This window comes from Corvus brachyrhynchos, unplaced genomic scaffold (assembly GCF_000691975.1).
Source record: "Corvus brachyrhynchos isolate BGI_N302 unplaced genomic scaffold, ASM69197v1 scaffold115, whole genome shotgun sequence".
NCBI lineage: Eukaryota > Metazoa > Chordata > Aves > Passeriformes > Corvidae > Corvus > Corvus brachyrhynchos.
The window spans coordinates 17,812,977-17,835,436 of NW_008239553.1; the positions used below are offsets into that span (position 1 = coordinate 17,812,977).

Below are 22,460 nucleotides of genomic sequence, written 5' to 3' on the forward strand. Positions count from 1 at the left end.
AGTCCTCAGACTATTGGTTTTGGATGCTCTGCCCACCATTGGGAGTTTTTGATAAAATAGGCGTGGGCGTTCAGTTTTGGGTTCTTCTTGCCTCTGTTCCCTTTGGGGTGTTGCCATTAAGCATCTCGGAACTGCAGGCAGAGAACCCCTCTCGCCTCTCTGTCTCCAGCTGATGCACAGACCGCGGGTGTGATAAGCGCAGCCACTGCGAAGGTGAGATCGGGGGCACGCGTGGGCGCTGGCAGAGCGCCGCCTGAGCGGTGCATGAGGGACCCAGCGGGGACAAACGCGGCACCGACCCACCGAAGCTCTCACTTAATTAGAATTCTACTTCAATACAAACTGTATTATTTACTATAGCCATTACCTTTCTAGTGTTGTGAACACTTGAAAATCCTCACCCTCCCAATGCAACTTCTTATTACTGGGGTTATGTAGTAGGTAGAAATGCTTCCATGTGTTATGATGGACATATGACACAACTTCATAAAGTATAATACAAGAACTATATAGAAAAGGAGAATGAAAAATCAGCTCTTATTACTGGGGTTATGTAGTAGGTAGAAACGCTTCCATGTGTTATGGAAGCTGTACAGATACAGGATGACACAACTTCATAAAGTATAATATAAGAACTATATAGAAAAGGAGAATGAAAAATCAGGAAAGGGATTCAATTACAATAGCTATATAGATGAGGTGTCGCAGAGAACTAGTTGTATTTATTTGCATATTTGTTTGATGTTGCTGTACCGTATCTTTACTTCAGTACAGCCAACCTCTCCTCTCCTATACTCCTTCATACAAAATAAACAATCCATTTAGAATTATCTGTAAGCTATTGCTGATAATTATTTGAAAGAGTGCTGCTATTATAGGAAGGGCTCTCCTTCAGGGAGGATAATACTTTACCAGTATAGATAATTGCGCACTAACATAATAGGTGGGGATGTGCTTTGGTGCAGTTTAGTTTTGTAGTTAAGCTGTATATCAATGGAAAATATCACAATTCACTTCCCTCTTGTGAGTAATGCAGTTTCTTTTAGATGAGGTAATTGAAAACCAAAACAAAACAACAAAATGACTGGATCTAGTCCTTTATGGGTTTGCAATGAATAAATTTTAAAAGATGATACAGGACACACAAGAAATATTTCATGAAGCCTAAACTGAGCAAACAGAATGAAAAGATGAAAAGCAGAGCTTACTAGACTTTGCCATTATGTCAGAATTCATAAGACAGCTAAAATATCACATGGAGCACACCTGGGGAGCTATATTTTGCACCCTGGTGAAAAGTATTATAGAAAAAAAGGAAATAATGCTTTTCTTTTGAGGGTATGAAAAACCAAAGAAGCAGGAGATTTGGCAATTCTGGCACTGAAACCATCTTTCCATATCATAAATGGGGCTTCAGAGAAATAATATACAAAGAAAGTCCCATAACCACATGTCAAGTTGTGTGTAAATATCCCATTTTTTTGTGAGAAAACTAAGAAATAAACCTGTGGGTTCACTAGAAGTTTTGACCAATTATTGAGATTATGTACATACATATTTTTGATTTAACACAATAGCAGATACACTGGCAATTCATAGCTCCAGTGTTCCTGGAAGAGTGGTTGGAGACATCCAGAGTTTGACCCTCTCATCAAACTTTCTTCACAAACCTCTTTCAAAAATACAAATATCAATAGAATTTATGGAGAACAAAAGTACTTGGAAACAAAATTTTCATAGCTTTCCAAATGTCTCAAAAATTTTCAGTCAAATTTTCAATTCTGGAATTACATTCTATAAACTTTGGATTTTTAGTAGTTTCATAGGATTTCTTTAACTCATTTCTTTTTTGTAGGTGAAGCAAGATACTTTTAAAAGCCAAAATATCTGACATAGTGTATGTTACACATTTTAAACAGGAAGAACTCAGCTTACGTTAGTCATCCAAATCTAGAACTCGTGTCACAGTCTGGTGCTAGACTAAGAGGGAGAGAAGAAATGTGATTAAATTGAGGGGTCTCCGCCACACATATTTGCTGACCAAGAGAAACTGTGTACTACTGCCTTCTGGGTCAAATTAATTTTAGATATATATAGGTGCAACTTATCTGATTTACATAGCACGTATGTTGTCAAACCTGCAGTAAGTCCTTCTGTCTTTATCATATGAGTTACTCTCATTTCTGTTCATGTAAATGATTGAAACATCATTTAAATTTATTACCTTTGAACTCCATTTGATTTCCAAGGCAAGGAAGGCTAGAAAATTAATTATCTCTTTCAAATTAATTTTTTTTTTCCTTTACTGATTTCTGAGGCATCAGAATGAAACAATCGGTCTATTGAAAATCTGTAATACTGGAAAGTGAATTTTTCAACCAGTCATTGAGCTCCAAAGTCTAGATTTAGTCAAATAATTGTCTTGTTTCAGAGGGAAAATATGTCTGAGGAAAGGGCTAAGGACTGTCTCATCTGTCTTCTCAAAAAGTATATCTAAGATAAGAACTGTGTTACCTTGGACACAAATGGACACAATGGACACAAATGTCAGTGTGATCATTTGCACCATGATATCAAAAATAAATGGGGAACAGCTTTTAGATGGAAGTAGTTGAACCTTCTCAGCTCTTGCATGCTGCAGTGCAGTGATCTTGTGGGGTTTAATGAAAAATCAGTGCAAGTGAAACCAAGTATCATTTTCCCAACATTTAGTCAGCTCACAACCCATGTCATTGCCCAACTTTGAGTTAAGAGTGTCATAAAAGAGGTGTTTATCTGTGGTCATGACTTAATACTGTGCACAGTACATATTGGGACTATCCGCTAACATCTCTGCTGTTAAAAATAATCACCAAAGTTTCAGAGACATGGAGACGTAGTGAAAGAAAATGATCCTGACCATTGGAACAGCCAGTTACATGAATTGAGCATATGCAGTACAAATCACACAATCACAGAACCACAGAAGATGCTGAGTTGGAAGGGACCCACAAGGATCACTGAGTCCAGCTCCTGGCCCACAGGACCATCCCCAAGAGTCACACCATGGGCCTGAGACCCATCAAATGCCAGCAGCTAGCAGAACAAACAGGGAATCTAAAGGTCTCAGGTTTTTGTGTTTTATATATATGTGTACATATCAAAACACAGAGAATGATAAAAAGGCAAAAGAATTAGTAGTTATCAAATGAAATTACTTTTGCATTTGTTAGATAAAAAGTGACCAGAGGTAAGCTAAAAAGTCTCCATTATTGTAAAAACCAAGATCAGAATTATTTTCTTTGTGTAGCATAGTTTAACATATACATTTTTCTATAACAGATATGTAACAATTTTAAGAAAGATCAAAAAATATATGAATTAGGTTAAGTACAATATAAGCATAAATTTTGAGCTGCAACCAGTGCATAAGGAATAAAAAGACTGAAATAGTTGTTTAATAATGAACTGGCTCATGAAATGTAATGGATAACTAATAAACAGTACAAAAGGTAGAATTATCCATATGAAATTCTGTAAGCCTATTTTCACATCATAGCCATAGTAAGAAAAACAGAAATTTTTAAGTAATATTTATAAGCAGAATGTTACGGATTAAAAAGGAATATCAATTCATCAACAAAATGATGCAGAATATAATATTTTATCCATATTCTTTCTTCAAATATTAGAGATTTCAGATAATATTCCATTATGGGTAAAGAGGAATATAAAATTCTACATTTATAGTTCAATCTAAACACCAAAATTAAGTACTGAAACTGACCCTCTCTATCAAACTTAATGTTCCTGATAACATCTTAATTTGGACACTGAACTCTCCAAACTCAGTCTTTTAATCAGGATTCTAGCAAGATATCTCAATAAAGATATCATCAAATTCCCACAATTCTTAACTACTTGGACAAGAATCAGAGGCAAAAGCTTTTTTTGAAGAGTTATGCATTGAAACTGTTATATTCTTCATTTCCAGGAAAGCCTGACTATAAACTTATTTAGGTTCACTACATTAGCTAGAAGTGCCATATCTTACTATCTGCATTGTCTTTCATCTTTAACGCATAATTAATTGTATGTATTGAGGATGCCTCCTCTAGCAAAAATTTTCTTTGTATGATTCTTGCCCTCATTAGAAATAACTTTCTCTATATTTATATTTTTTATTATTTTTACTTCCAACTGTTTTTACAGTTGCATCAATGGTCTTCGAAGTTTGTGGTGGGTTAGTTTTTTTGATGATTTGTTTTATTAGTAGTGTTTTGGGGGAAGAGAGTAGTGGGTTTTGTTGGGGTTTTGATTTTCTTTATTTTAATAAGTAGTTGAATAAATTAGTTGGCTTATGCATTCAGCAGTTAACTATCAAGATGTTTATCTATCTAAAATGATGTCAGCAATTCAATGTGTAAGACAAAGATCTGACCTATAATATCTGCTCACTTGTGCAATCATATATATGCACATATACAAACACGCCCCCCCCATATATAAATTCACGTATATGCTCAGCTGTGGGAACTAAGATTTTGTCTGATTAGGGAGTGAAGACACAAGGAATAGTAAAAAGACAAAAGAGCAAACAAAAGGAAGTCACTACATTTCGACAAATGCATGCAAGTTTGTAATGAGAAAGAAGGTTATCCAATTAATTGAGAAGTGACAATTTCCAGCCAGGTTACTAGGGTTTGAGGCATCTGGAATATACAAAGCAGTCAAATTTGATTCTCCAGGTAAGGATGGGTTACTTATCAGATGCTGCCAAAAGAAGGTGGAAGTCTCCTGGGGACTGGGAGACCCTTATTCCAGATAGGGTTGCCAGATCTCAGCATAGGGCTGGAACTCAGGCTGTCAGTGCTGTTGCTTGTGTCAAGGTTTCTAAGGAAATCCTAGCAAAAAGACAAAAGTCCTTAGCAGGTATCTGGTAGCTATGGCAACCAGTTGCAGTGAGATCTAATTGCTAGATAGTAGGAATGAGTGACTTTTGGTTTTTTTGTTCAGAGATGAAAACTAGAATCTAAAGATATTGTAGTCATTTACATCTGGCAAGGGGAGCATAGAAAGCTGCTAACTCAACATGGCAATACTTGATGCCCATTTCATACAGGTGTTAGCAAATGACAGGACTTGGGGAAATGTCATGAAGCTGAGTCAGGGGAGGTTTAGGTTGGATATCAGGAAAAAGTTTTTCACCCAGAAGGTGGTTGAGCATTGGAACAGGTTCCCCAGCGATGTGGTCACAGCTCCAAGCCTGACAGAGCTCAAGAAGCATTTGGACAATGCTCTCAGGCACAGGGTGTGACTCTGGGGGTATCCTGTGCAGGGCCAGTTGGCCTCAATATTCGTTGTGGGTCCCTTCCAATTCAGCATATTCTATGACTCCATGATTTTGTGATAACCTGCAACACAAGAAAATGGAAGAATCAACCCCCAGACTGTTAGAATAACATTTTCTCTGCCTTACTTAAGGAGTAATCTTTTCTTCAATATAATCAGGCTGCTACCTAGTATTGAGAGCAATGTCATTTCTTACAGAGAATGTTGCCATGGAAAAGTTTGTCACATTCAAAAAGGTACATGCACACACTGAGCATTGTGTCCAGGTGGTACACGCTGAAAGAAAACATTGGATTAATCTACTCATGCAGGATAGAAATCATAAAATACCAGCTGAGACTGTATACAAGAATTCATTTTCCAAATGTCCACAATCTAAAATATGCTAATATGCCTTTTGAATTGCCTGGAGCTGTGAACATCCTTCAGTTTTGATCTGGAGGTAGGTCTTTTCATTACTTAGATAGGTTTGATGCCACAATACTACTGACGACTGTGTCTGCAATATTTGAGGTAAATTTTTTTTAATGGTTTTTGATTTGGTTTTCTTGTTATGTTTATTTCTCATATTTCTGCTTCTACTGGTAATAATTTTCAGATTGCAGTATGATGTCAAATACTTTGTTTTGTAAGCAGTGGTGCCAAAAGTGAGCAGAATGATTTCTGTAGCTACTGAAGTTCAGCAAACATACTGTTAAAAATTACTTTTGTTTACTTAAAAAAAAAAAAAAAGATATATTGGGAGTCCGCACAGGAATAATAAAATACTCTGAAAGTTATTGGTATATTTTCTGTAGTATACTTATCCCTGGAGTTGTTGAAAAGGCAACAAATCTGAATCAGTTTTCTTTTCCAAGAAGTAGAAAATTATTTATACCTCAGAGGCAACAGATGCATCAGGTAGTAGAGTTAAAATTAACACTTTGAATATTAAAAACAAATTAAAAATCTCAAGCAATTCAGTAGGGAAATCTGACCATATGGAATGATTTTTTTTCATTTCATGAAAACTGCAAAATTAAGAAATGGGCTTGAGTGAGAGAGAGCATTCAGGTGGCTTATAGCTGGCTCCAGTATGTACCCAGTGTGAAAACATATTTAAGAAAGGGCAAAAAGTACTGGATGGACAGAAGGGAAGAGAACAAAGAGAGTGAGAAGCAGCAAGGGCAACAAACACCAAGATCATAATACGAGGATGAAGTGGTCCATGATGCTGGAGCAGATATCCACTGCAGCTTGTGATCAAAGGAACTGTCATCTTGAAAAGTGTAAGAGGAAATTAGCAACTGAGAGAAACTACTATGTACTGACCATAACACTCCACAACCCACTGCATTGGTAGGAGAGACTGAAATAAAGGACTGAATTTGAACCTGGGAAGGGTGAAGGAAAGATATTGTATGTCTGTGTTTTTGTTTCCCACTAAAAGCTTTCTGCTTATCTCTGTATCTTCATCTAGAAAAGAACCTAAATGGAAGGTCTCTTGTATTTTACTTACATTCTTTTAGCTTTGGCCAAAAGCTTTGGGATCCTAAGTTCTTAAATAGAAGTAACTTGGCAAAAACTTGTGTGCCTTTGATTTTTTTTTCTTCCTGAATTACCAAGATAAAAGCTGCTGAAATCAGCATATCTTCAATTCTCCCCCAGCTGTCTTATGGGAGTCTTCCAGAGTTCTGTGGGAAGACAGGCTCTGGAAATATGACCTACCCACATCTGAATTTTCCACGATCAACAAGACTTAATACATTGAAGAATAGAGCAGCATAAAGAGAGTGCTGTAAGAGAAAAGTTTGGAGAGCTATTCATAGTACCAAACTATGTCCCCTATGTTAGGGACAGAAGTCAGTTGGCCAGTCTCCCCACATCCCTTTTATGTGTACAGTTGCTACCTTCTCTCCAGATCAGAGACCTAACATACGTGAATTGAATTGTTTTCTTAAAGTTTGTCTTTCTCCACCAACTGCAGAAGCCCATGGAATCTATTTTATAACATAGGTAACTAAAATTTAAAGTTTTTCAGTATGAATACCTTTCATTTTTCATTCAATTTTAACCATGTGGGGGGAAAACATGCCCTATGATGTATGATATTTAAACACCATTGAATTGTGAGTGTCTTGCTTCTTTGCATTACACTGAAATTTATTGCAAGAGGACTACCTGCTTATTCAACATGATGAATCCCAATGAGTGGATCAGAATTATTAAAAACTAATATCTTCCTCAGGTTTTGTACCCTAGATATCATAAGAAATAATATGTAACCCTTTTTTCTGGATGCCAAGGTGATTAATGATTTTATTTCTGGGGTGAATATTATAGATGAACAACACTGCAATCTTTAGATAAAATGGGAAAATATAGAAGATGATTAAGGAGTTTAATTTACTAGGTATGTTATAATTGTGTTATGTTAAAATACAGAGAATTACAAGAAAATTTTCATTTTCATCATTAATAATAGTTTTGCTCCAGCACATTTACATTAGAAAAACTATCTTTGAAAACAGACACAAGAAAGGCTTATTTAATATTTTCCCTTTCTATATCTGCCTGTCTTTATATCTGAAATCAAGATCTCTCTCCATTTTTTTTCTTTTCCAATGAATTATAATTTCAGTTTCATATTGGAAAGCTGCCAGTGAGCATTAACTTCTACGTGCATGTTTCATCCTGCTATTTTATACAGTTTGTTGTTTTAGTTAAAATCAACGGTGGCCAAGAAGAAGGTTTATTCAGTATTAGACAAGAAAAGAGATCTAACAAGGTCACACAGGTTCTAATGCAGCAGTCACTGAACACAAAACCCAAACTATTTGTAGCTTACGTGGGAGCAGAAACTGCTTCTGATTTTTCATAAAACATGGCCCATGCATATAGATGATCCCCACTTTTTACTTTTTTTATGTGTATTTTAATAAGTATTCAAAAACTCTCACCCTTCCCAAATAATGTGTTTTTCAAAATATAAATATATAAATGAACTAGACACATACTTCCTTATGATATATCAGGAGCTTACTATTTTATTGTCTTCACACCATGACTATAAGAGAGCACTGTTGCTATAGGCCATAGAATTCCCTTTTTTTAATGCATACTATGCTGTCAGGTTTTAAGTACAGTATGAGTCTTGGCTTCAAAGCATGAAAGATGATAGAAAGGTGGTGACAACAGAGAAATTAAAGTCTGGGGTGTTTGATAATACATGTTTGATAAAATTGCATTATATAGAAGTGATTTTTTATTATCTTTATTCAAACTGGCTGATCTCTACAAAAATAACCTTATTTCAAAAATATCATGGCAAGCAGTCAGAAGGTGTTTGATGTTTTCTGGTACTAGGATTAGCCCAAATAAAATGGGGGTTTTGAATAATTGCCATAAACGCAGCGTTGTTTCTTTTCCACTTTGCAAATTTTCATGAAGGTTGACACTGTTTAATTTGCACCTTCACTGCTAAAGAGTAACATTTCATTACACACATAAAAGCCTTGTTTTTATGGAAAGAGTACCATGCTACTTATAGTGAGACTCTACTTGTTTGCCATCTGGCCCTCTATTCACTGGACGCAATTATAGATACCTTGGCTGAACATTGTCACATGTATTTGCAAAGGTAAAAAGAGGAAAGCTAAGGTATTTCTTATCTGATTTGATCCATGCACCCACAGAATATGTCAGAAATTTAACAAAATAATAGTGCATGCTATTATTATGGGAACACAGTAAAATAGGTTAATTTCAATGGGGGATTTTTTCTGCATGATCACAATTTAGGATTTGACATTGCTGTTTTGAACGTGATGTTAAGTGAAAGTTTTTTTCAACTTTATCTGTTGCTGCTACACAAGTATAACCTGGAATTTTTTTCTGTCACGCTCACACTGAGTCCAAAATCATTCTAAGTGTGGTCTAAATGGTTAGTCTCTTACTAAAGAAAACTTGCAGAGATAGGTCCAGATAGCCATCTCAAAGCACAGGAAGTAAAAAATCCAACACAGTATTTGTGCCTCACCTTAATGACACAAAACCCCCTGAGGTTTCTTCTATTTGTAAGCAGTATATTCTGCAAGATCTAGTCCTCTTGATCTTGATTTACCTTGATCAAGATCCTAAATTAATAGCAGCAGATGAAGCAGGAGCATGTCACAGAAACATGTCCTACAGTAAGGAGTGCTAATAAAGCATACCAGTCTTTAATTGTAATAATAAATAAATCTGTTTCAGTGTAAAAAGAAGAATGGGAACAATACAGACCGTTTTGGATGCAGAAAAACTCCTTATTCTTGTACCAGTTTTGGAAGTAAATAGAGAATATTACAGTTTATACCTAGCATATGATAAGAAGGACAGATTTTTAAGTGTCCCTCTTGAACAATAAAAAATAAATTAAAATAAACCCATAAAACTTTCCAAAGTCATGAAAAAGTTTGAAAACAGCTTCTTTATTCAGCAGCCAGAGCAGGAATTTTTTTAGAGATGACAGAACTTTCTCGCCAGAAACTACATATTAGTGGGTGTAATAATGGCATTCTAGATTAAAAATTAAATAATTAATAGCATATTGAAATTATATTAAAAATTTTATGGATATAACCGAAAAATTGTCTTATTTATCAGGTCATTGATGGTTGTATACACTGATGAACTGCATCATTATTATGATGAGGGTTATAGAATTTTCTAAATAGGTAATTAAAAGAAAATCTCATTACGCTGGAAGTTCCTCTGTCTTTTTATAACAGGAAGTTCTACTTTTGTCATTATTTTGCTTCATTAATTCCACATACTGCTGACATCTAGTGACCAAATAATCCCATCTGCTTTGATATTTCTCTGTTATCAACAAACACGTATTTGAAAATTACACAAAGCTGTTTAGCTGTTTCAAGATATTTCTATCCATACAAATATCAGTTCTTTATATTTTGTTAACTTAATGAAAAAAACCTGTGTTGTATAGATAGAAGACTTGAACTGAAAACAAACCTTCTTTTCCACTCTACAGAGTAAATAGAAACAAAAACAAAAACTAGCTTTGAAAGGCTTAATTTATGTGTATCGTAATTTCACCTCTGCTGTGTAGGCTTTTATGTTGACTGTTTGGAATTTAAGTTTTATTTTTGGATATAACATTAATGTTGAGCTGTTGGAAAGGAGGGATAGATTATGAAGGATGAAGCCTAAACAAAGTTTTCCTAAGCTTTGATGTAAAAGAATCAATTCGTGTTCTGCTGAGCACAAATTAAAGACAGTACTCTAAAGGCTAAAATGTTTATGAAGGGTCAAAATTCTGCATTCTTTTGCATATGGAATCAGGCTCCCCCTGGTAAAATTACTTCTGAAGTCACTTTTCTGAGTAGAAGAGCCAAATTTGTGACACAGTTCAACTGATGGAGCTAACCTAACTCTCAGTTCCAAGTGGTGTAGACTTCAATGTATTGTGTCAGGCAGGTAGAAAACGCCAAAAAGTTCTCTGAAGTTTTTTGAAAATCTAGTAAGATTCATTGCTGAAATGGCTGGTGGATCAGCCCATTGTAGCAAAAAAGAGTTCAGAAACAGATCTGATAAAACAGGTATGTTAGTCATACTAGTCATTCTTATTTCAGGCTTTAGATAATCCAAGGATTAAATAGTTAATAACTTTTAGTTGTGGTATTGTCATGATTTGTTTCAATAAAAACTACTATGAGTTTCTTATTTTGAAATGCTTGACAACTTGGGAGCCAGCAGCTGTCTTCTGAGCATTGATAGCAACGTAACTTTTACAATGCTGTTGAAGGAGTGTCGTAAATGCCCACATTTTCATAGAGCAGCAAAAGAGCAACTGTTTTCTTAACTTCACCTCTGGAAGTCTTTTTTGGAAAGACTTCAAGACTGATGGAGCTAATAAAGAAAGATATATCACCAGTTATGTGACTGTAGATTACTCTTAGGCCATTTAATATCTTAAAACACTGATTTAGGAGATGTATGCTAAAATCTGCTACCTCATTGCTTTCTATGCATTCTACACTGTATCTGTCTACATTGGATGAAAATTACAAAAAATTATGTTGGATGTAGAAATGGGATCTTGAACAATGAGAATTACACTGTCACTAAATACAGAGCTCCAGAGTCACTTTCCTTTGTGCCCCATGAATCTTGCAGCTGGGCAGGTGAATACACTTTACAAGAAAGGCGAGAATACAGAATTCAACTCTGGTTTGTATGGTTTGAGAATAGTATTTGTAACCATTGTGGTTAAGAAGAAAAAAGACTAGAATTTTCCTTTCTCTGGATGAGAGGTTTAGTTTGCAAGTTGGTGTAAAAGGGGAACATAGTTCAGGAGCATTTAGTTTTGTTTAAATATCAAGACTACCTAAGTGGAGCTCAGAATTTTGAAGCTAACTGTTAGTGAAAATCCTGGTTCTGCTTCCTCTGTTAACAGAGGTATCATCTCAAAGGCATTATTCTCAGATTTGTTTATCAGATACTGTTTTCTACTTATCATTTATTGCTGGGAAGCTTACAGTTCTCTCTTCAGCCTATAAATCTTTTTATTCCATCTGTGAAATGCATAATTCTTATGCTCACAGTTTAGGCCCAAATGCATTAAAGTTAAGCACTGCAGTGTCTCTGTCCCTTCCACATCTACTTAATTAATCCCATGTATCCATGTCTTAATTTGAAACTGTCATTATGTTCCTAACACCTGTGAGTCAGTGAAGTGAGGAATTGATAAAAAGCAATGTTTATTGCAAAATGATTGTTTATATCAAAATAAACCCTATTTTTATGTCACTAAGTGATAACAGTGATATTCTATAAAGTCCAGTAATCATAAAGCCAAGGAAGGAAACTCTTGCCATGAAAAGAACAGGGATGAATCTCTGTTGCACCATGTGGTTTTACATATATTTGTATAGAGAACCAGACCTAAGCATGTTTTCTTTTAAACATTCTGAGTATCAGTACAGGAAACGGGTGATGAGGGGAGAAGGTACCATGGAAGTGGGGCAGCACTGTTCTGAGCCAACTTCCTGCTCCACTTGGGATTCGTGCTCAGTTCCATCCCCCCCAACTCACTTCCTGAAGAAGGACTGGCTGTGCACATGTAAACAAAACAGAGCAAAAAATCTAGTTTTCATAGGAGGCATGCACCAGGCGAACTATGAAAGGTTAAAGATCAAGCTCTCTCTCTTTTTTTCTTCTCTTTCTCTTTTGTTCTCTTTGTTTGTCCCAGCTCCAGACCAGGACCAGAGTGGGATCGAAGGACTAGTGATATTTCTTGTCCTCTCTCTTTTCTGTCTTGTTTTCTTCCCTTGCTGTGTCTGGGCAAAGTGTGTCTATCTTGCTCTACCCCATATTGAACTTTGCTGTGGGAGGGGGAGATTGTGGAGGGGTATTGGGGCTTGTTAGCCAGCACCTTTGAATAGTGGTGTTGTGGCTTGTGAGCCACCACTTTGGTGGAAGTGTTTTGGAAGAATATTTTCCTATATTTTTTTTATACCAAAATATTATCTTGCTATATACTTTAATGGTGTAGATCACTAAGGGCTTGACTCTGCGAAGTACTACAAAAATGGTTTAACAATAAATCTAATAATACCCCTACCTCATTATAGCTGTGATGCTTGTTAAACTTCAGTGTAACTGAAGTTAGTATTGAATTAGTACCTACCAACCCTGCTGGTAGTAATGCTCACAACATTCCTGTCACAGGGCTATATTAAAAAACAAATTTTAGAGCCATTGCCTGCAAATTTTAGGGGTTTTTGTTTAATAAAATGGGAAAAGTCTCAGCCTGTACCCTCCCCCACGCCACTGGCACAGCAGGACGTGCAGAGCTAACTCCAGCAAAAAGTAAAATAAAGGAAAAATGAAATAGAATTGTAGCAATGATAATATGATTTATTTGTGATGATTCTTCTTGTATTTGATAATTATATTAGCATTGCAAGAAGTTTTGTCAGCTCTATAAATGGACTTTCATTCTTAATTACTATTTTCGGTGATTTTTGGGGGGGGGTGATGGTAATTTTAAGCCACAGCTGCTGTTTTCATTTTGATTTGTTTACTTTCCATAAAGCAATTTGTATCACAGAAATGAATGTCATTGAAGTGAGCCTCTTTTGTGTAATATGTGAATATAACTCTTGTCTTAGGGTTTTCATTTTGATTAACACTTTTTTTTAATAATTCCTTGTTTGCAGAATATTAGTCTTTAAGTTTTAGTTTATGCATGTTTATTTTCTTAAGAAATAATGCAAATAGTTTGTGCTGTTTTTAAAATATGCCAATACATTTTTAAAAGGATGAATCAAAGGTCCTGCAACTGGAGAGGAAGATCCCTTTGCAACCGTGGAAGATGGGGATTCACTAAGCATCTTGTCAGGCAGTGAGATGAACCCAGTGTGCTCAGGCATAGCAGAAGCCAAGCCAGTAGCTCAACAGAACTGATTGTTAAGGAGTTGCAGTGATGGACTGCTCCATGAAGGAAGGGCAAGCTGGGAACTGAGGGTTGCAGAGGAGTGGGAAAGGGCACTGACCTCACTGACAATGAGTCAGGAAGTTGAGTCAGTAAGTCAGGATCAGGATAGCTGGGAAGACAATGTTTGGATGGTCAACCAATAAATTCTGTGATCACATAGCAAATGCATGGTAGTGGGGCAGGTCCAAAGTCAATCCAGGAAGCAAGTCTGTGGCTGAGGTGGGATCAAGGCAGCATGACAGGAACAGATCTGGCTGCTACACAATTGCAATGTTGCATACTCGTGAGACCTCTAGTGAGAAGGAACTTCTTGGGAGGGAGGGACAGATCCTCATGTCTTCCTTTCTTCACAGCAGCTGTTAACAGTGGGACTCAGACAACCAATCTCCTAGAAGAGTGAATGTGCGTCCAGTCATGGCAATCATTGTTCTCCTTTGCTCTGTATTTTTTTTAGACTAATCTAAAATACCATATCCAGATTTAGGGCTCCTCCAATATAAGAAAGACATTAATAAACTGGTATTTGATCAGTGGAGGACTACCAGGATGGTCAGGGAGATGGAGTTCTCGCTCTGTTAGAAGAGTCAGAGGGAGTTTGCTTGTTCAGCTTGGACAAGAGACAGTTTTGTCGAGCAGCTAATAGCAGCCTCCCAATGCCTACAAGGGGGTCATCAATACAGAGCCAGTTGAGCAAGAGAGGTCCAAAGTGAGCCTAACAGAAGGTTTTTTCTTCCACCATGAAGGCATTGAGCAGTGAAACAGGTTGCTAAGTGAGACTGTGACATCTTTATTCCCAGAGGTTTTCAAGACCATATTGGCTAAAGCCCTGAGCAGCCTAGCAGTACCTTGCATCTGACCCAGCTGTGACAGACCTTCTGAAGTCCTTTCCAGCCTGAGCTGTCTTATAGTGCTAGAGTTCTACAATGTGTCATTACTTCATTAATGCTTTCTTATTTATTTCTGTTTATAGATTTTAATTTTTCTTAGTATTACATTTATATTTGAGAAGGGAAAATGGGAAAGGCCAATGAAAAAAATTATTTCAAGATCAAAAAAGAGGCAATGAAGTCTAATAAAGATCTAAGGAACATCTTCAGAAATTAATTAAAATTTACTTATTCTTGCTACTGGTAAGTAAAAGCAGGAGTGTGTTATTAAAAAATACTTTCTTCAAAGGACAATTTAAACCAAATGCAATTCTAACTGGCAGTAAAACTGCCAAAGCGTTTGGTATTTTTTCTCTGTTACTCAAATGAATAGGTTAAATAGATACATAAACCAGGAATAAATTGTTCAGATTAAAAAATTCTACAATAATTCAGTGAAGAAAAGGAACTATAAGGTCATCAGAAAGTCTTCAAATTGAACTATAAGTGTAGAACTACAAAGTAAGGGGAGGGAGGGGAAGTGAGGTTCATTTTACCATCCCAGCACCTGTGAAAAGGGAAATGTGTGAACCAGCATGAGCTAATAGCATCTAATTTTTCAAGAACTAGTCATACTGAATTCCTTTTTCTATCAGTTTTTTTGTTTGGGTAGTTGTCTGAGGACCGTCGCCTGATCATTCCCTGTCGCAACATTTAGTTACACATTGCAGACTGTTTTTCAAATTTACCAATTCTATTTCTTTTGGACAAAACTAGATCAAAATCCTGCATTTAATTCCTAATGGGCACTCAATCCCCTGGATTACAACCAGTCCAAAGTCAACCCTTATGAAATGCATACAGCAGAAAAATAGATCTCAGTACCAACTTTCACCTGTCAGTATCTTCTTATTGGTCTGCACTATTTACTGACTTGAAAATAGCAGTTACTTCCAGAAATTAAAACACCTCTAATAAAAGAAAAATAAAAATTGAAGATTGAAAACCAGATAATAGCTCATCAGTGTGAAATCTTACACCTACATTTTGTGTCACCGATATTTTAAAAGGCTGGGTAAAACAAACCATCTGTAGTTTGGTTTATTTGGGGTTGCAGCGTTTTGTTTGGTTAGTTGGGTTTTTTTCCCCACAACTTGGGGTTTTAGTCCTTTAATTGAAGTCAAATCTAAATGAAACCTGGCTCCATATCTTTTTTATAGTGTCAGGACAGTAAAGGTATAGCTTTATCCTTTAAAAGGAGGAGCTTAACTCATCTCTCCATGGTTCCATCAATTCAGAAAAAGAAAAACTTGGCAATAAGTTAGGTCTCAGCTTTTAAGGATTCACAGATAGAATATTTCTGAAGTAGCAACAAATGAATAGTTGTCTTTGATAGCTCTTTTATGCTAGGTACAGATAAATTAAACAACTGCAAAGGCAACTCAATTTTCTTTATCATCAATTTGGCATTGTTTAGCAGATGTTTTCTGGAAATTTTAGTAATCTTTTTAGTTTGTCTCTGTGTAATGTGCAGCAAATATCCTTGGTTAATAGTCTGATTATTAAATTTAATTCCTTTTCAATAGCAGTTTTCATTGTTGCTTTGAAACCTAATAACAAGGCTATAAAGAATCCTGCTTTCACTCTGGTTTTAAAGCCACAATTATTTTACAACAGACATATGCTAAACCAGCCCTTTATATGAAACAGTCTGTGACAGCCTGATGCCAATAGATAGAATAATAGATGAGGGAATCTTTAGTGATGAGTATTTATCCAAAGAATCAGACATATATTTTGACTTGATGTTTTTCAGTCTTACACCATCTACCTTCTCTGCCATTTACATTAATCTCCTTTCACCCTCTACATTTCCAAACATGTTTTTCAGACTTATTTCTCTTCCATTCCCAATGTAAGTGTATCTAATTTTAAATTAAGTCTGTGGCTAAAATATGAATGTCCTCTCTGCACGTTCATTTTCTGTTTCTCCTATTTCAATGTAAGGTCAGTATATATGATATATATTTGCTTATAATTTATTATTTGTTTTAAACCATACCTACAAAAGACTAGACACTGCAAGAATTATATAATTATTCTTGTAAGGAAGACCTCTTAAAGCTGAAGAAGTTTACAGTCCAGACTCTGTAAATTATAATACACAGGTTCAGTCTTTGCCTGCTTGACATACTATTCTTCTCTACATTTGGAATATGTATAAATTTTTTCCACTGCATAGCTCTTACTACCGCTGAGATTTTTTGTAAACATGCCAAGACCACCTGCAAGACTTCAATAAGAATATGACACATAGGAAAGATGAGATAAGAAGACATTTAACACTAACTGGAAGCCTGGATGGATACTACATCAGAGTTGAATTAATGAACAAAGAGGTCCAACTTCAAGAATTAAATTAATTAGAGGTTGAAAAAATGCAGTGGATTTGGTAAGTCGGAAATGTAATGCCAGCCTTGCTAAAACATAGATGAAGAAAAAGTCATAAATTCTTTGGAAAGTGTGCCAGAAACAGAACTATATCCTAAAGAAAAAAAAAAAAAATCAGCACATGCTTACATGTTTTGCTGGAGTGAAACCTCTATCTCTAGTACTTGAACTTATCAGAAGCATAGACATTATTATTGATTTCTATTATTTTTAATCTAGTGTCTAAATCTATTTATAGAACTTGTACAATGGAAGGGAATATTAACAGAGGTAAATTACTCAGGAAGATCTGTCTGAACGCAAGCAAATTAACAGAAAAATAATGGAGTTTCAGTATGAGCAGGGGCTATTACACATGGACGGGAGACTTAAAAGACTTAAAGCAGAGACACATTCAATATGTACATGGAAGCACAGTAAATGTGTAATGTCAAATAAAGCAATAATTAATACTTTATATTGTTATCTATTATGAAATAAGTCAACATATATTTCAATTATAAAATAGCTCAGAGTTCATTAGTATATATAAAACAATAGTAATATATGTATTTCAAATTATATTGCAAAATACTGCTTTCCTATTATTGTGATTTTCTCCCATCATGTGGCTTCATTAGGCGTTTGGAGTCAGAGTCTTCGCCATCCAATATCTGTGCTGGGCGGGGTCTGAATTTTTTCAGTCTGCATATAGGCTTTTCAGAACAAAAGTCTCAATTCCCATGGAAAGGCAAAAGCTCTTACTTCACCCTTTACTGCAAGCACATTACTTTTACATTTCCAAGTGTTCCTGTATTGCTGGAGGAGAATGAGATGGGATCCTACAGTCAGGTGTAATAAGGGAGTGTTAAACCACATAGCATAGAAGACAATCACCTCCTTCGGGAAGATAGTCAGAGGGGAGGGATGGTGCTGTGAAAGAACACAAGCAAGTTTTATCCCTGTGTAGGACAATTGTCTTTAAAGATTTCATATTGACTTTGTTCCATTTCATAGTAAGATGTCCAAGTATGCTTTGAAGTTTTATATTCCTTGTGTGAAGGCATACTCCAAACCATATTATAAAGCTATTTTCTAAATAAATATTTGAAGCTTCTATACAAAATGCAGTAACATCAGGACGGGTGAATGAGAATCTTCTGAATTGTGCATTTACAGTTTCTTAGAAAATATCATCCCTGCTGGTAAAGTTAATGTAAGATGCTCATACTCACCTGACTAGAGAAGTCAAGAAAAATTCAGGACTTGATTCCATAACCTAAAGATTAATCCTGAACAGCAGCAATATGGAAAAGTTATTCTCCATTTCTTACAATTTACATTTAGTATAAAGCAAACCCTCTATTTTAGTTATGTAAAAGTATTTTATTATACAATAATTTATAGAATACTGTATTTATTTAACTACCTACATTTTAGTATAACTTCCCAACCATTAGTCTTTAGCAGAAAAGTGTAATTGTCCCAGGAGACAAATATCTTGGAATATCCTTGATGCAGAAGGCTGCATGCAGACTGCTTACAGAAATTGTCTCACAAGCAGTCACCTTTCCAAACCAAGGAGGTTTGTAGCTGGCATATTCTGAAAGTGTGCAAGGACTGTATGAACAACCCAGGTAGTTCATACAGCAGCCCTCCCTGCACTTACAGTCTTGAAACAAAGGACCTGTGCTGCTGCATGGAGGTGGCTCTTTCTTCCCCCTCTAAGTATAACCTTCCAATAAAGAACAATTTGAATCCACTTCTTTGACAAAAACTTTCAGCATTTCTTTTCTGTTTTCCAACACCTCAGAGGAATTCAGTAGAATAATAATAATAATAATAATAATAATTTAAAAAAATAATACTTTAGTGTGAAATTCCGTTTTCTTAATCCTGAGGCAAGTAATATATTTTTTTGCAACACAGTTAATTTATTGTACTTTATCAAATGCTGCCCCAAAGGAGGCAAATTTCTCTCATTGAATATTGTCAAGTTGCCGTGTGGGCTGCAGCTCCATGTGGGCCCAGGGCCAGGAGTGGCAGGGACACCCCAGGCTGGCAGCAGGACAAGGTATGGCATCCAAGAGCAGGGCAACCAGGGGTGCCAGGGCAGCCCCTTCCCTGGGCATTGGGCACTTCCATTGGATGGGGATTGGTCAAGGCCAGGTTGGGGTGTGGACTTGGATGTGGGCCCATCTTGGCAGGCCCTGCTGCAGTTCCACTGGGAAGGGGCTGACCCCAGGGGCTGGCATGGGGCAAGGCTATGCTCAGGGCAAGGCTATGCTCAGGGCCCTGATAAATGTATTTAATTTGTCTTCAGAAGAGTGGTGTGTGGGGAGAATCCAATCACATAACCTCACAACTGTAATTCAGGTACACAGGGGAGCAGAGAAAAGATAACAGGCAAGTATAATCTTACCATATTCTAACTTTAAAGTGCATTGACTGTTTGATGTTCTTTTAATATATTTTCTGTGCATAATTTGTATCAATTGAAAATAGGTCAAATGAATTACTCAAATATCAATAAAACTATATCAGAAATACATAATACTTAGAATGATTATAAAAAATATAAAATTCTGAGAATTAAGCTATTGCATACAAATAATGGCTTCCTGTTTGGGAAACTGAGAGCAATTAGACAGTGGAAAAGTATTTATAATGCATTTTTCCTGAGATTGAAAGTATTAACACAATGACATTGACATTGTAGTTTAGTTACAAACTGCAGATCAGAATGGATGAACTGCTATATTTGCTTTTCAAGCGTTAGAGGTAACATTTAATTCTTCTGGACCTTTTCAAAACCCTGCAATGGGTGTCTCATTGAACAGCCTGGGAGATTTCTTAGAATTTTTTATAGGACTATTCTCACATGTTTAAAGGAATATTTGCATATATGTAACAAAGAGGATATATGCAGCTAATGGTTCACACCAAAACTAGGCTGACATACACAAAGTCTCAGCATGGAACAAATCCTGTGGATACTTCACTACTTCCTGACACCTGTCTCTTGTAGGACCAACAGACAGTCTTGTGCTTGTACCTGCTTCCTGTATCAGGTGCCTGAGTTACAATCATAGTCATAGCAACTGAGGCAGTAGACTCCAGACAGGATCACTTGATTAGATCTCTCTCAAGAGAAACCGAGAGTTTTTAGACAACTGAGCATGATAGCATACTATTATCTCTCTTTTATGAGTGATGGTAAAGGTGTGAAGTATTTGTATCATTGCCTATTTAATCTGTTATTTATAAGTATTTAAATGATGCTCTTACTCAGTGAGTTAGAACAATTGCTTTTGGTTTTTTTTTTTCTCTTGGGATCAATGTCATATCACCATGATGTCTATTGGCAATGTATCTACAACTCCTGAGAATTTTCTAGGCATGCTGGTGAAAACAGTGGAGATGCTCTTATCTGAAGCACCTACAATTTCTCAGAACTTTTACTGCTATTATTAATGTTCTTAAACAGAAGTTAAAAGACAATAGAACTAACCTCTGATTAGGATACTCTGACCTCTTCCCTTCTTAGTGTTCTGTCCTCTTAAGATTAAAAAATGGTTCTGTAATCAGCCATATTGACATTACTGTACCTATGCATGGATTTATACTGGGAAATTTCCAGTTTTCTTTGTACCACAACTGGAGTTGAGATATGTCTCCTAGTTCTCTTAAGCCTTAAGCATCTGATTATTTTACAGTTAAGTCTTGCACAACTTCTTGACAATGCCATGATTTTTAACTGTACTTAGCTGTGATTCAGGAGTTGCAACTATTCTTATGTTTTCTTAATATGTAGTCTTTTAGAAGTTAAAGAGACAAGCATAAAATTCAAATAACATCTTAAACTTCAACAAGAGTAAACAGACTACCAATAAGTGTTGAAAAAACAGTTGGCTCCAAGAAAATATATCAAGCACAAACAGTGAAAAGGAAAAATAATTGCAACAGGAATGTATCCATCACAATCAGTGAAAAAGAAAATAATCACAGACTTCTATATAACACACTAACTTGTTAGGCTAACTAATGTGAAATGCAATTTATATTCTACAGTTTCAGAAATTGCTCACAAAAGAATCTGACATATTATTTTTTTGTTTTACAGCTAATACTACAAAAAACTCAAAACATCAAAACCAATCAACTAAACCAACCAAAAAAATATAAATAAAACAACAACAAAAAACCAAAAACAAACAAACAAAACCCGAAAACAAACAACAAAAAAAACACCTAAAACTGGTGCAACTTCTATTGCTGTTCATTATAGCATGAATATATATGGCAGAAAATTGAGTGCGTGGGCAGGTATGCACACAAATGCATTCAGGAATTTAAGGCTTTCTCAGCATTATTTTGTACTTGAAGTAGTACCCCTTAAAAATTTATTTTCTTTCACTTATTTTTCGTTTCTCAAGTTCATATAAACAAATATGCTCAAGTATGTTTTTTTTTAATATTATTTTACTGCTTTGACTGTCCTTGTAGTTTAGGAATCTTTTTCTCCTATTATAGATTTCTTGAATGTCCTTTGGGCAGTAAGGTATTTTGACATGGTATGTAATTTTTTCTTTTTCCCTGCTACTCCTTATCTTCTGCAGAAGAAATTGATTTGGTTTTTCTTTTTATCATTCAATTAAATGATTGTTTTTCTCTGGAGATAGATTATTATGCTTTTGGTGACTTTATTTTTGTGGCTGGAGCATATTATTTGGCTGAGATTTTACTAAGGTGCTTTTTGTGTTGAATCTTAAGCCATCAGCATGAATACGTTAAAGCAGAAGAATAAAATGAAGATAGTATTTTAAAAATAATAAATAACATAAGTAGTCTTCCCAGAAATATTATTATCCTTGCAGGGCATATAATCTAGTGCCATATTTACTTACTGGAATTCTATTTTCCTCTTTCTCTGATAATCATGGTACAGTTGCTTCAGCAGAATTTCTTGGAAGAAAACAGAAAATTTCAGCTGTTTGTGATTGGCTTCAAACTCTCCTGCACTTGCTTCTAAAGCCAAAATTAGTATTTAATTTACTATAGAATATCACAGAAATAATTTACACTTATATCATTACCTAAATTTCAGGTCATAGGTATTACTTAGCATTGGCACAGTACATATTAAAATACTCAGTCTCTTTGGATAATTGTGCAAAATAGTGGTGGAAAAAGGGACATAGCATAATCTTTTTTCTTTTTCATCCCACACGTCTATAATAGTATTTGAATGTACTCCTCTGAAATTTTTCCTGAGGACTGAATTATGCCAAAGAGTTTGCTGGGGGTAAGCATGTAGGTGGCAAAACCATACAATAGGATTCAATGAAACAACT

General features: G+C 35.6%; 1 long non-coding RNA gene across 1 annotated transcript in view; it reads left to right on the forward strand.

Annotated features, from left to right (window-relative positions):
• The first annotated feature begins 5,338 nt into the window (after positions 1–5,338).
• The window catches only part of LOC108448593, a 140,007-nt gene continuing 122,885 nt past the window's right edge, over positions 5,339–22,460 (forward strand). The window contains exon 1 of the long non-coding RNA XR_001864548.1: positions 5,339–5,773. This is a non-coding gene — a long non-coding RNA (uncharacterized LOC108448593). The remainder of the gene's footprint in view (positions 5,774–22,460) is intronic.